General features: G+C 37.4%; 1 non-coding gene and 1 pseudogene across 1 annotated transcript; both read left to right on the plus strand.

The window, feature by feature from the left end:
• Nucleotides 1-10,393: 10,393 nt before the first annotated feature.
• LOC118845148 lies at nt 10,394-10,502 on the plus strand. The gene has a single exon (XR_005010027.1). It is a non-coding gene; the product is annotated as a U6 spliceosomal RNA (small nuclear RNA).
• A 1,606-nt stretch (nt 10,503-12,108) lies between these two features.
• On the plus strand, nt 12,109-12,958 carry LOC118842793 (annotated as a pseudogene).
• The last annotated feature ends 240 nt before the right edge of the window (nt 12,959-13,198 follow it).

The raw sequence follows: 13,198 nt of genomic DNA on the forward strand, positions 1-13,198 counted from the left end.
GACTAATAATGTGACCTTCTAAAAGAGTACTTGAGTAGGTGTCAGGACATCTTAGATTCAATCTCAGCTCTGCCACTAATTAACTGTGTGACATTGAACAAGTCACTTTCCCTTTCCTGGGGTGATGTTCAATTCTAGGATTCTATGAATACAAAATGTCAGATCTAACAGAGACCTTAGAAAATAGATTGGTAAATGTAGAATACACCTTTTAAAACAGAAAATAAAATTTTATTTGAGAGGAACCACATCATGGAGACATAGAGGTGAAAAGGATCTTAGCTCTAGTGATGGCAGGGTTGGGAGGGACTTTAGAGATCATCTGTTTCTATCCACTCACTTTACAGAAGGCAAGGTGATTACGCTAATGTTTCATGAGCCCCCACTCACATTGGTTGCTGACCTCTTCAACCATTTAATTGCTGGTCAGTGAATGCCCAATTCTCTATTGTACTAAACAACAGAATAATTTAGTTGTATTGAAATTCAGTTGTACCCCCCAAAACCTACCTGGTATTAAATTTTGAATTTCCTTATATTTGCTTTCTTTTTATATTTATTTAGTATATACTTCTGTTAATACTCTGGTTGCCTCCCTTATTAGAATTCAAGCTCTTTTGGAGGAATTACTCCATTTAATGTGCTTGTACCCCCAGCACCTACCAGATTGTCTGGCACAAAGAAGATCCGTGAAAAATACTTGTTGATTTAATTAATTCCATTAAACACAAACACATTTGTTAAAAAATTCTTACTATTGTGTGCTGAGCTCTGGGCTAGGGAAAAAAAATGATTAGATGAGAAATACACTCTCTCTTCATGAAGCACACAGTCCATAAGGGGGCTAAGTCTCATCAAAGTGTCTCTAATTCCCAGTATAAGATGGAAATTGCCTAGGAAGTATTTTTGTGCCTTCTGGGTAGGTTGGGGAAGAGCATGTAGAAGGAACATTAGAATCCATGAACTCTCCTCATACCTGGCTTTTGAGGTAAGGAGTGCAAATCCTTTTTCTCTCAGTGTAAGGAGTTCCCAGTGAGTACACTCCTTCTACCACCTTCCCTGAAAGGAATCAGGGCTCTGAGAAGTTAAGTAACCTACCCAGGGTCACAAAACTAGCCTTTGTCAGACTGGAATGTAGGTTTTTCTGATTCTAAAGACCCCTCTCTATACACTACACCGTGCTACTTCAAATTTCCTGGACTAGAAAATGTAAAGGAGGCTCAGGGGAATTAAGTCACTTTCCCAAATACACGCAGCTAGGAATCAGCAGAATATGAATCTGAAACAACATCGTTTGACTCCAAGGTACTGCTCATTCTATTTCAGATCTCTCTACCTTATTCCTTTGGTTTTCTTAGGTAAAAAGTTCCATGACACCTCTTTTTATAGGTATGGATTTTATTGCATGGAATCTGTGTGCCGATCATCAAAGAACCTCTTGAGAAATTAATGGCATCATATTATTTCTAAACTCCAGATAAGGATGTATTTTTATCTTTACAAATAGATATTCTTTGTGACTAGGAAGACATGGCCCAACAGGGGCTGAGGCCAATGCAAGGGTCTGGGAAATGGAAAGTAAAACAAAAGAATTCCTATTCTCAATGAACTTTCTATTTTGAGGAAAACTAAAACAAAACTTAAAAGGAAATATAAACACACATGCATATAAAGAAATGGGGACTATAAAATCTGAATGTCTTAGGAAAGGCCTGAGTAGGAGCTGGCAGCTGAACTGAGCTTTGAAAAAGGTCAAGAGGTCTAAGACCCAGAGAGTTTCTGCTTCAGAAGGAAGGAGTGATCAGCTCTATCAAAGGCTGCCCAGGCAGCTTAGAAGATTCTATTCAAATGAAATAGATTTTAATTCTGCCCATCCAGTAAGAACCAGGTTAACTTTCCCTTTTCCCAGGAAACCTCGTCCCCTTTCACCTCTCTGTCATTATTTCTTCTCTTGAGTTCTCTTTCTGCTTCCTGCCTACTCTACTCACTTAACTTAAGTAAACTTGCATTGGTCAATGAGTCAATTGGTTGATTGCGATGCTAGTTTTTATTATTCACTGTATACTTTGTGGTGTACATGTAAGGTGTCCTCAAGAACATTATAATCCTTAAACCCTGGAATGTTTTACAATATTTCATCTAAAGACAAGAGATTTAGTTGATAATAATTGACTTCACATATTTTAAGGAATCCCGTGTGGAAGAGGAAGTAGATGTTGTGCTTCTGCCTACGTAGGACAGGGAATAATGCATAGGAGTAGCATTGAGACAAATTTATGCTCTCATAAAACATAATGGTAAAATAACTAAGATTTCTAGGAATGGAACTGGTGGTGTTATTCAAGAAAAAGTTCAATGAAGATTTGTTGAGATGTCGGAGAGTAGATTCATAGTTATCATAGGGATTGAACAAGGATTGGATTCCAAGGTCCTTCCAAACTCTCAAGTTTATGTTTCATACAGTGCCAAGGATAACATTTCATGATGGGTACTCAGTCAATCAATAAACATGTCAAGCACTGTGCTAAGATCAAGATATGAATAGTCCCAGCCTCCATAATTTTTTTTTGACATCGTTAGTTTTTTTTTTTATTTTTAGTTTACAACACATGGTTCTACATAATTTTGAGTTCCAGATTTACTCCCCTCCCTCCCCCCTCCCTCCCCAAGATGGCATGGAATCTCATATAACTACCATGTATAACTTTGCATTGAATTAATTTATACACTAGTCAAGTTGTGGGGAAGAATTATAACCAATGGAATGAATAATGACAAAGAAGAAACAGAACCAAAAAAAAACCCACCCAAAAACAAAAACAAAAGAGATGAAAAAAAGACGAACATGTAGTGTGCCTCAATCTGCATTCAAACTTCACAGTTGTTTCTCTGGATGTAGATAGCGTTCTCCATCGTGAGTCCTTTGGAGTTGTCCTTGCACCTTGTGTTGCTGAGAAGAATGAAGTCTGTCAGGGTTGGTCCTCATGGAATCCATAAATCTGTGGTTGTGTACAATGTTCTCCTGGCTCTGCTCTGCTCACTCAGCATTATGTTGTGTAGGTTTTTCCAGGTTGTTATGCAGTCTGAATCATCCCCATTTCTTATGGCACAATAGTATTCCATTACTTTCATATACCATAGCTTGTTTAGCCATTCCCCAATTGATGGGCATCCCTTTGATTTCCAATTCTTGGCTACCACACAAAGAGCCGCTATAAACATTTTTGTACATATGGGTCCCTTTCCCTCTTGTGTGATTTCTTTGTCATACAACCCTAGAAGTGGTATTGCTGGGTCAAAGGGTATGAACATTCCTATAGCCCTTTGGGTGTAGTTCCAAATTACTCTCCAAAATGGCTGGATCATCTCACAATTCCACCAGCAATGTAACAATGTTCCAATTTTCCCACATCCTCTCCAGCATTTATCATCCTCCTGCTTTGTTATTTTAGCCAATCTGACAGGAGAGATGTGGTATCTAAGAGTTGTTTTGATTTGCATTTCTCTAATCAGTAGTAATCCAGAGCATTTTTTCATATGCCTATAGATAGCTTTAATTTCTTCCTCTGAAAACTGCCTGTTCATATCCTTTGACCATTTCTCAATTGGGGAATGACTTGTATTCCTATATATTTGGCTCAGTTCCCTGTATAATTTAGAAATGAGGCCTTTATCAGAGATACTAGTTGTAAAGATTTTATTCCAATTTTCTGCTTCCCTCCTAATTTTTGATGCATTGGCTTTTTTTGTACAAAACACTTCAATTTAACATAATCAAAATTATCCATTTTGCATTTTGTAATGCTCTCTATCTTTTGTTGGGTCATGAATTCTTTACTTTTCCATAAATCTGATAAGTAAACTGTTCCTTGCTTTCTGAAATTACTTATAGTATCAGGTTTTACTCCTAAATCATGAACCCATTTTGACTTTATTCTGGTATATGGTGTAAGATATTGGTCTATGCCTAGTTTCTGCCCTACCATTTTCCAATTTTCCCAACAGTTTTTTGGGAAATAGTGAATTATTAGCCCAGAAGCTGGCCCCTTTGGGTTTATCAAAGAGTAGATTGCTATAGTTGTTGCCTTCTCCACCTTGTATTCCTATCCTATTCCACTGATCCACACCTCTGTTTCTTAGCCAGTACCAGGTAGTTTTGATGACTGCTGCTCTGTAGTACAGTTTAATATCTGGTATGGCTAGGCCACCATCTCTAGCATTTCTTTTCATTAATACCCTAGATATTCTAGACCTCCTGTTTTTCCAGACGAATTTTGTTATTAGTTTGTCCAGCTCAGTAAAATAATTTTTTGGTAGTTCGATTGGTATGGCACTGAATAGATAGATTAATTTAGGTAAAATTGTCATTTTTATTATATTAGCTTGGCCTAACCATGAACAACTGATATTTTTCCATTTATTTAGACCTGACTTTATTCACGTGAAAAGTGTGTCATAGTAATGTTCATATAGCCCTTCGGTTTGTCTTGGCAAATAGACTCCCAAATATTTTATAGTGTCTACAGTAACTTTGAATGGAATTTCTCTTTCTATCTCTTGCTGTTGGGCTTTGTCAGTAATGTATAGGAATGCTGAGGATTTATGTGGCTTTATTTTATATCCTGCAACTTTGCTAAAGTTGTTTATTATTTCAAGTAGTTTTTTACTTGATTCACTAGGATTCTCTAAACAAATCATCATATCATCTGCAAACAGTTATAACTGAGTTTCTTCCTTTCCTATTCTAATTCCTTCAATTTCTTTTTCTTCTCTTATTGCTGCAGCTAACATTTCTAGTACCAAACTGAATAGTAGGGGTGATAATGGACATCCTTGTTTCACCCCTGATCTTATTGGGAATGCATCTAACTTATCCCCATTACAAATAATGCTTGTTGATGATTTTAGGTAGATGCTATTTATAATTTTAAGGAAGGTTCCATTTATTCTTATTCTTTCTAGTGTTTTTAATAGGAATGGGTGTTGCTCCATGACCTCATTTGGGGGTTTTCCTGGCAGATATGGGAATAGTTTGTCATTTCCCTCTCCAGCCCATTTTACAGAAGGAAAGATTAATGCAAACAGGGTTAGGTGACTTGTCCAGGGCCACACAGCTATAAAGTGTCTAAGGCCAAATTTGAACTCAGTAAGATGAGTCTTCTTGACTCCATTCTATCCACTATGCTACCTAGCTGCCAGAAACACAAAAACAAAAGTAAACAATCTCATCCCTTAAGGGATTTAACATCACAGAACTTTGAAATGAAGGAACCATAAGGGACCATCTAGTCCAATATTTATTTAAACATAGATCCTCTCCACAAAAAACCTGAATAAGTGCTCATTACATTGAGACTTGAAAACCTTTAGTAATGGGTAACTCATGACCTATGAAGGAGCTCATTACATTGTCAGATGACAGACTTTTAGGAAGCCCTTCTTTACCTTAGGCTGACATCTTCTGTCCAATATCCTCTATCTACCATCACTGGTTTCAATATGAAACTATAGAAAGTTTTATTCCATCTTCCACGTAATTGTTCATTAGAAACTGGAAGACAACTCTAAGTTCTCCTTAAGTTATCTCTTCTTTGGGCTGAAACTCTTGAATTTTATTAAGTGATCCTTATATATCATGATCTCATACAACCACAGCCTCCAGATGGGCTCAAGTTTGTCCATGCCCTTCTGAAAATGTCATGCCCAGAAGCACAGATAATATTCTAAATCTGTGGACTGGGATGTGAGTTCTAATTACTTGTGGTGGTATTACAATCAACATCTAAACTGAGAAAACTAGAGGAAAATAATCTAAAATATCCAATGCCCGTAATGAGCTTCACATTGCCAATCTCCCCAAGATCACTTCAATGTAAGTTTCTATCTACTCAGTATTTGTGGAGTCTTCTAGCCCTATCTATCTCGAGGTGTTGAAAATTCACCCTAGAGAGAGGCATTTAATTTATTTCTGAATTAGAACAGAGTTAAAAAAATCAACTAACAGTTTTGACACTTGCAAGCTGAGGCATCTGGCTACAGGGGAAGGAAGGGGTGACTTATTTGACTAAGTTGCCCTCTGACAATTCAAGAGACACCTAGGCTGGACAATGAGAACTAAACAAAAAATGATAAATAAAGTATGCCAAGTTCTTATGTATATATTTTGCATTTATTCCTGACACAAGTTGCACTGAAATGTGAATATGTGATCTTTTGGAATCACAGGATTTCAGTAAAGAAAGAAGAAAACAACCATGTTACTAAATCATTGACTCCATTTGCATATGAAGAAAAACCATGGTCCTGGCGGCTTGCCTTGAGTTCAAGACTGGGCTTGGAAAACTTTGTAACTCAAAGTTAGTCATTTAACCTCCATAAACCACAGTTTCTCCATCTATAAAGAGAGAGGGTTAGATGAGGTGATTTATGGCATGAATTCTTAAATCCAGTAGTCCAATTACTTTCCTCACAAGGCACTTGTGTGTCATAAAACTTGAAGAGAAAATCACTGCATGTATTAATAGTCTGGGAAGTTTATAATTTGCTACATGTAAAATACAACATACACTTAGGTATAGATACATATTAAATAACATGCATATACGTATGTATATATGTATACATTGTGAGTGTATAAGTAAATACAAGGATAGAGGACTGTGATTATATTGGTGTGGGAAATTCCCTTTACCAAAGTAAATTAGAATCTTCCCTACCATAATTACTCAGAGACTTCTGCTGGTTTGGTCAGAATCCCATAGACTCAGTGTATATCATCAAAGATGGACTAGGATTCTAATACTAGTCTTCTTAGTTTTGAGGCTAGTGCTCTACCCAGGGCCATATTTTGACACTCTCTGTCTTTGTCTTTCTGTCTCCCCCTTCTCTATGTATATATGCATATATATGTGTGTATGCGTGTATATACAAATACATGCACACATGCACTTATAAGCATATATATGATAAATATATAATGTAGGTATATATAGTACACATTGAATATAGTATATGTATTATCTGTGTACACGCATAAAAACTACATTTGATGCGTACATCTTGTAAAATGGATACAAAAGCAAACCAAAAGAAAACACATTGTAGTTTTGAACTCATTAAATTGTGAGGATGAAATTAGATCAGTTATTTAAAATCCATTATAAAATGCTCAGACATAAAGCCATAAAGAAATTTCAGTAACTATATTATTATTTCCACTTTATGGATAATGAAACTGAGGCTTAGAGCCTGAGGGTCTCAGCCTGTAAATGCTAGAGGCAGAGAAGAAAGCCCAGCTATTCCTTCCTCAAAGTTCCGTGTTCTTCCAACCACCGTACTGAATTATAGAAACAGCTTTTACTAGCCAAAGCAGGGCTCCTTTCCAAAACTTCACTAACCAGTGGTCCTCTACTTTCTCCCTGAATGTCCTCAGGGATAGGCAACTTGCCACTTTAGGAAGTAACTTTCTACCTATCTGGCTTCCTGTTTAGATTTTTCTCTTAGTAAAACTCAAGGGTTTGCTATAGTACATGGGGAAGAATATCAGACTTAGAGCTAGAATATCTGGGTTTGAATCTCAGATCTCCCACTTTATATATCATGTGTGTGATGTTAGGCAAACTACTTTCTCCCTTTCTGTGTCTGTTACCTTACTTGTAAAACAAAGTCATAGTAGATCTTTGTCGTTCCATTGTTTCAGTTTTGTCTGAACCTTCATGACCCCACTTGTGGTTTTCTAGGCAAAGATACTAGAGCAATTTGCCATTTCTTTCTCAAGCTCATTTTACAGATGAGTAGACTGAGTCAAAGATAGGTAAGTGACTTGCTTGGAGTCAAATGGCTAGTTAGTTGATTTTAGCCCAGGAAGATGAGTCTTCCTGACTCCAGGTCTGGTATTCTAATCACTGCATCACCTTGCTGACCTGTAGTACATCAGAGAATATTTAAAAGATCCCTTCCAGCTCTAAATCTATGATACTATAATCCCAAATATGAGAGCTCTTACCTAGAATTTAAGCTCTTATTTGGAATTTGGGAATGTGAGGTTTTTTAAAAGAAACATGCACACACATACATATTTTTATATGATGCATTTGTTATGACTTTGCCATTCTCCATACATTCTTTAAATATCTCCATTTTTAAGAAAAAAATAAGTATTTATTTTACAGCTGTTTTAAATAGGCTGTCATTATTTTTCCCAGATTTGCATATATTACATCCTTTTTTAAATAATAGTGTTTTTATGGAAACATGCTGATGGAATTTTACCCATTAAATTTATTAAAATCATCAGCAGCATTAATATTTATGAATCATCCACAGCATACTAGCATCACAACTTGCAGAATGCAGTGCATATAATTGAATATATTCTAAAGATAATCTAACTATATTTAGAATAATGCATCTGGAATCATCGATTCCCATTCTCATACGTGAAATGGATTAAGAAAGAATTTGGTTTTTGTTGGCCTAGGTTGATAGAGACATTAATAAACATTTGAATCTATATTTGAATACATGTCTTCCTTTCTTCCCTCCCTCTCTTTCTTTCTTTCCTTCCTTTTTCCTTCCTCCTTCCCTCCCTTCTTCTTTCCTCCCTCCTCCCTTCCTCCCTCCCTTCCTCCCTCCTTTCTTTTCCTTTCTTTCTATTTCTTTCTTTCTTTCTTCCTTTCTTTCTTTCATTCTTTCTTTCTTTCCTTCTTTCCTTCTTTCTTTCTATTTCTTTCTTTCTTTCTTCCTTTCTTTCTTTCATTCTTTCTTTCTTTCCTTCTTTCCTTCTTTCTTTCTTCCTTCCTTTCTTCCTTCCTTCCTTTCTTTCTTTCTTTCTTCCTTTCTTTCTTTCTTTCTTTCAAAGCAATCAGTGCCTACCATAGGAGCTGACACATAATAGTCATTTGATAAATTTTGGTGATTGACTGAACAATCCTCTTTTCAGATAGGGAAAATCAAGTCTTGAGTGGTGATGTGAATCAATTAAGATCTCATATCCATGTAATGACAAAGCTAGGAACTAGAATCGATATTTCCTGCCTCTTTGTTGTGTAATTTCCCCCAACAACAACAAAAATGCACCAAATTATAAGATATCACACTTGAATTCTCAAAATTATCCTGAGATAATATCTATTTGGATAATCTGCACATGTAAATTGCTAATAAATAACAAATAGGAAACATTTGGTGTGCTTGAAATTTTCAAGCACTAGATCTGGGTGCAAATCCTACCTTGGTTAGTCACTGTCTGTGTGACCTTGGACAAATCACTTACCATCTCTTCATTTACAGAATGTGGAGATTGGAGTTCAGAGGTGTCAAATATGAAGTTGTTAGGCTATAGTACCCTAAATACATCCAACTGCCAGAAATCAAATTAAATTGTAATTGAGAAAAATTTAACAAAATAAAGAAAAATACAATAGAACATAAATAGTATTAATATGTGGTATTCTATGTCAATATGCAGAACGATGATCACTACAGGCAATTTATTAGACCTCTTTCTAATTGAGTTTGACACTGCTGGACTAGATAACTTATAAATTCTGTTCCAGCTCTCTGTTCTAACATGACTGATAAAAATCCACTTCACATTAAACTGATATTGATCACCCCTTAATCTCCAAATACGGCTGGGTTAGATGACCCCTATCTGTTCAGATCCTTGGATCTTCAGTCAGAAGACACAGCAGAGTCTTATGTGGCTGCCTCTGCATTAATAGTACTAGTAGTATCAGTAAAGGGGGAAAGAGTCCTGATCAGGCAGAGAGTGAGTGAAAAGACCTGGAATTGGGTACAATTCCAAGGCATACAATATTTGTGACTCTGGGCATTGACTCATTCCAATTAATTTTGACTTCTATAAAATGGAGATAATGATATTCTTAGTATCTATATATGATAGAAGTATTGTGAAATAAATATTTCGACAGCTTTAGAGTACTATAGACATGTGGATCATGAACATTTTTATTATAATGCAACATGAAAAATGTCAACTAATAGAATTATTCGGTTGCCAGAAGCCAGCTTGCTGCAATGTTGTTATAATAGTCAGAACAACTACTGCTATTTATAGAGCATTTTAAAGATGCCAATGCATTTTCAGAGTCATCACCAGAAGAGCTAGTGACCATGACTTTATCCTCTTCAATTTTAAGGACTCGGTATTGGCAAATGTGCATTGTGACCAGCACAGTGCCAGGAACGTGGTAAACGCCCAATAACTGTTTGATGACTAATTGATTGCTATGTGTTGTTTTCCCATGTTAGAATGTAAGTTCTTTAAAAATAGAGAATGTCTTTCTTTTTCCTTGAGTTTATATCCCTAGAACTAACATTGGTCCTTTGCTCTAAGTTGTTGGTAATAAGTGTTTATTAGATTGTTGACTTGTGCTCTTTTCTACCACACACATGCAAAAATGGGAATAGCACAGAGAAAATTAGCCTGACCCCTGCTCAAGAATGGCATGAAAATTTGTAAAATGTTCCATGTCTAACAACAACAAAACAATACCAACAATAATCTTCTCAATCTGGGGATTTTCAAATAGGACCAAGAGCTAGAAAGAACCTCAGGGTATCTAGTTAAATCCATACTGAAATGAATCCTGTGAACATTATCGTTTCTAAATGAGAAATCCATTTACTTCTTTAACAATTTAAAAAAAGGGAGGAGCTAATTATCTGCCAAGGCAGTCTGTTACAGTGATGGTCAGTTCTCACTACAAGGAAGTGGTTCCTCCCTCACATCTTGGTGCTATAGAAAGAAACCTAGATATGGAGTAAGGAGAGATTTGATGACTATTATTAATATGTATAGCATGACTACACATGTATAACCTATATTGAATTGCCTGCCTTCTCAATGAGGGGAAGTAGGGAGAGAGGAAGGGAGAGAATTTGGAAGTCAGAATTTAAGAAAAAATGATGTTAAAAATTGTTTTTACATGTACTAGGAAAAAATAAAATACGAAATAAACGCTTAAAATAGGAGAGATGTAAGTTAAAGCCTCCCTCTGACACTTGCTAGTTAACATTTAACAAGGGACAAGAGTAAGTCACAACCTTTCTGAATCTCACCTCAGTTGCCTCCCATCTATGATTGGATAGCTATCTCATGGGGTTCTTGTGATGATTCAGTGGAATGTTTATTAAGTACCTTGTACAACTTTAAGTAAAATATAAACTTGGCTTATATTCAGCCTAGATTTGCCTACCTGGAACTTTCTCCATTGATTGAATCTCTTTCCCACGTGAGAGCCCTTTGAATATATTGGTAAATATCATGTTTCTCCTGAACTTCTACTGTCCAGTTGAATCATCCCCAGTTCCTGAGATGGCCCCTCCTATAGTATGGGTCAAAGGCTCTGCCTTAACATCCTGGGTATGCCCTTCTTGTCATTCTCTAGCACCTCAATGCTGAACTTCAAATGCAGCCCCCAGAATTGAACATGATTCTCCAACTACTTAATCAAGGCAGAGTATAGTGGGATTGCCATGTTTTTGCTGTTGGGCGCTATATAGCTTTGAGTAAAGCCAATGTTTGCAACAGCTTTCTTGGCTGCCCTATCATTCTCTGGGGCTGACTTAGCCTGCACTCGTTTGAAAACCTCAGAGGTTTTCTTTAAGCAAACTTACCTGTCCTGTACCTACACGGTAGATTGTCAGAGGAATAATTTCATAGGGCTGCCCTCTGAGGTCTTTTCCATTTCTAGCACTAGGATCATACTATGCTTTCTTTTGCAACTGAGATGTCAAAAAGAAAAGAAAAAACAAACTTGGACCCAGGTCTCTAGACTCCAAGATGATCTTTCTCTGCTAAGGCATCCCTCACGTTGCATTTAGTTTTTACCATTCCCTAATTCAATTCAATACAATCCTACACAATCCAATCTAATATGCATTTAACAAGCACAAACAAATACATGAATCTATATCTATATCTATATTCATATCTATTCATCTGTACCTGACATATACACACAGAGAGATATGTGCATATATATAACGTATGTATGTATATGTATTTATATATATACATATATAATGCATATACACACATATATCCTTATATGCCTTCTATATATGAATGTATATAAATATATGCACAATACATGTGTGCCTTTGTTTTTGTTTTGTCATTTTGGCTACGGCCGGTTTGCCTTTCGGATTTTTGATGACAGCTTTGAATTTCCCACATTCGGCTCTGAGGTGCAGTCTGAGGACACCAGGGACTCGGAGAAAAGGCGAGAGAAAGAACACCAGTCCGGCTACCGCTAAGGCACAGGGCAGCCACCGGCCCGCCTCACTGTAGGGAAGGTGTCCCTACGTTAGAAGAGAACATTCATCAATCGGTCAATGGAATTGGGACTGGGCCCTTGGGGTGTTTTGCATTCAAATCCAATGGGCTGTGGGTGGTGTACTAATGGCCTGGATGCAATGATTACACGGCTCCTTAATCAGTTTCAAAACACCGGTCCCCCAACAGCAAAGAGAAAATACAAGCCCTTCCCACCATACAAGTCACAGAGGAACACGTAGGTTCAGCATAAGAATGTCCTGTATGCAAAGATAACTACACGCTGTCTGAGGATGTCGGGCAGTTACCTTGCAATCACTTATTCCAAGACGGCTGACGGCTGCGTAGTCCCTTGGCTGGAACAGCATGATACCTGCCGAGTGCGTCGGAAAAGCTTAAGTGGACAGAACACTGCCACAAACCCCCGGGGACTGACAGGAATGATTTTTTTCTTCTTCCTCTTCCTCCTCCTCAAGTCCACAAAGTAATGAAAATTTGACAAGCAACTCGTCAATCTCACCACCAGCCAGGCCAGACAACCACCCCCGATATTCTTCCCTCTTTCCCCTTTGCCCCCATCCCTACCTTGTCCATTGCCCATCAGCCGGTCAGAGGGAACAGCTAATCTTCCCCCACCCGACAATGAACCCATGAAACAGAGTGGGGGGAAGGGGGCAGGGGCTGGTGAGACCCCACGACCCCCCCTTTTTTTCTTTCTTTTTTCTTTTTTTTTTAACAATCTTTGGAAGCACCAAAGGCCTTTAGAGCTTCCCCCCGCCCGGCAGTCCCCAACTCATCTGACAGTTCCAGAGAAGCTCTGTCTCCTGCCAATTGATGACTACCACTACTGGCTGTGAAGCCTCCAGGTCACATTAACTGTGTTTCATCAGTCTG

This window comes from Trichosurus vulpecula, chromosome 3, assembly GCF_011100635.1.
Source record: "Trichosurus vulpecula isolate mTriVul1 chromosome 3, mTriVul1.pri, whole genome shotgun sequence".
Taxonomy (NCBI): domain Eukaryota; kingdom Metazoa; phylum Chordata; class Mammalia; order Diprotodontia; family Phalangeridae; genus Trichosurus; species Trichosurus vulpecula.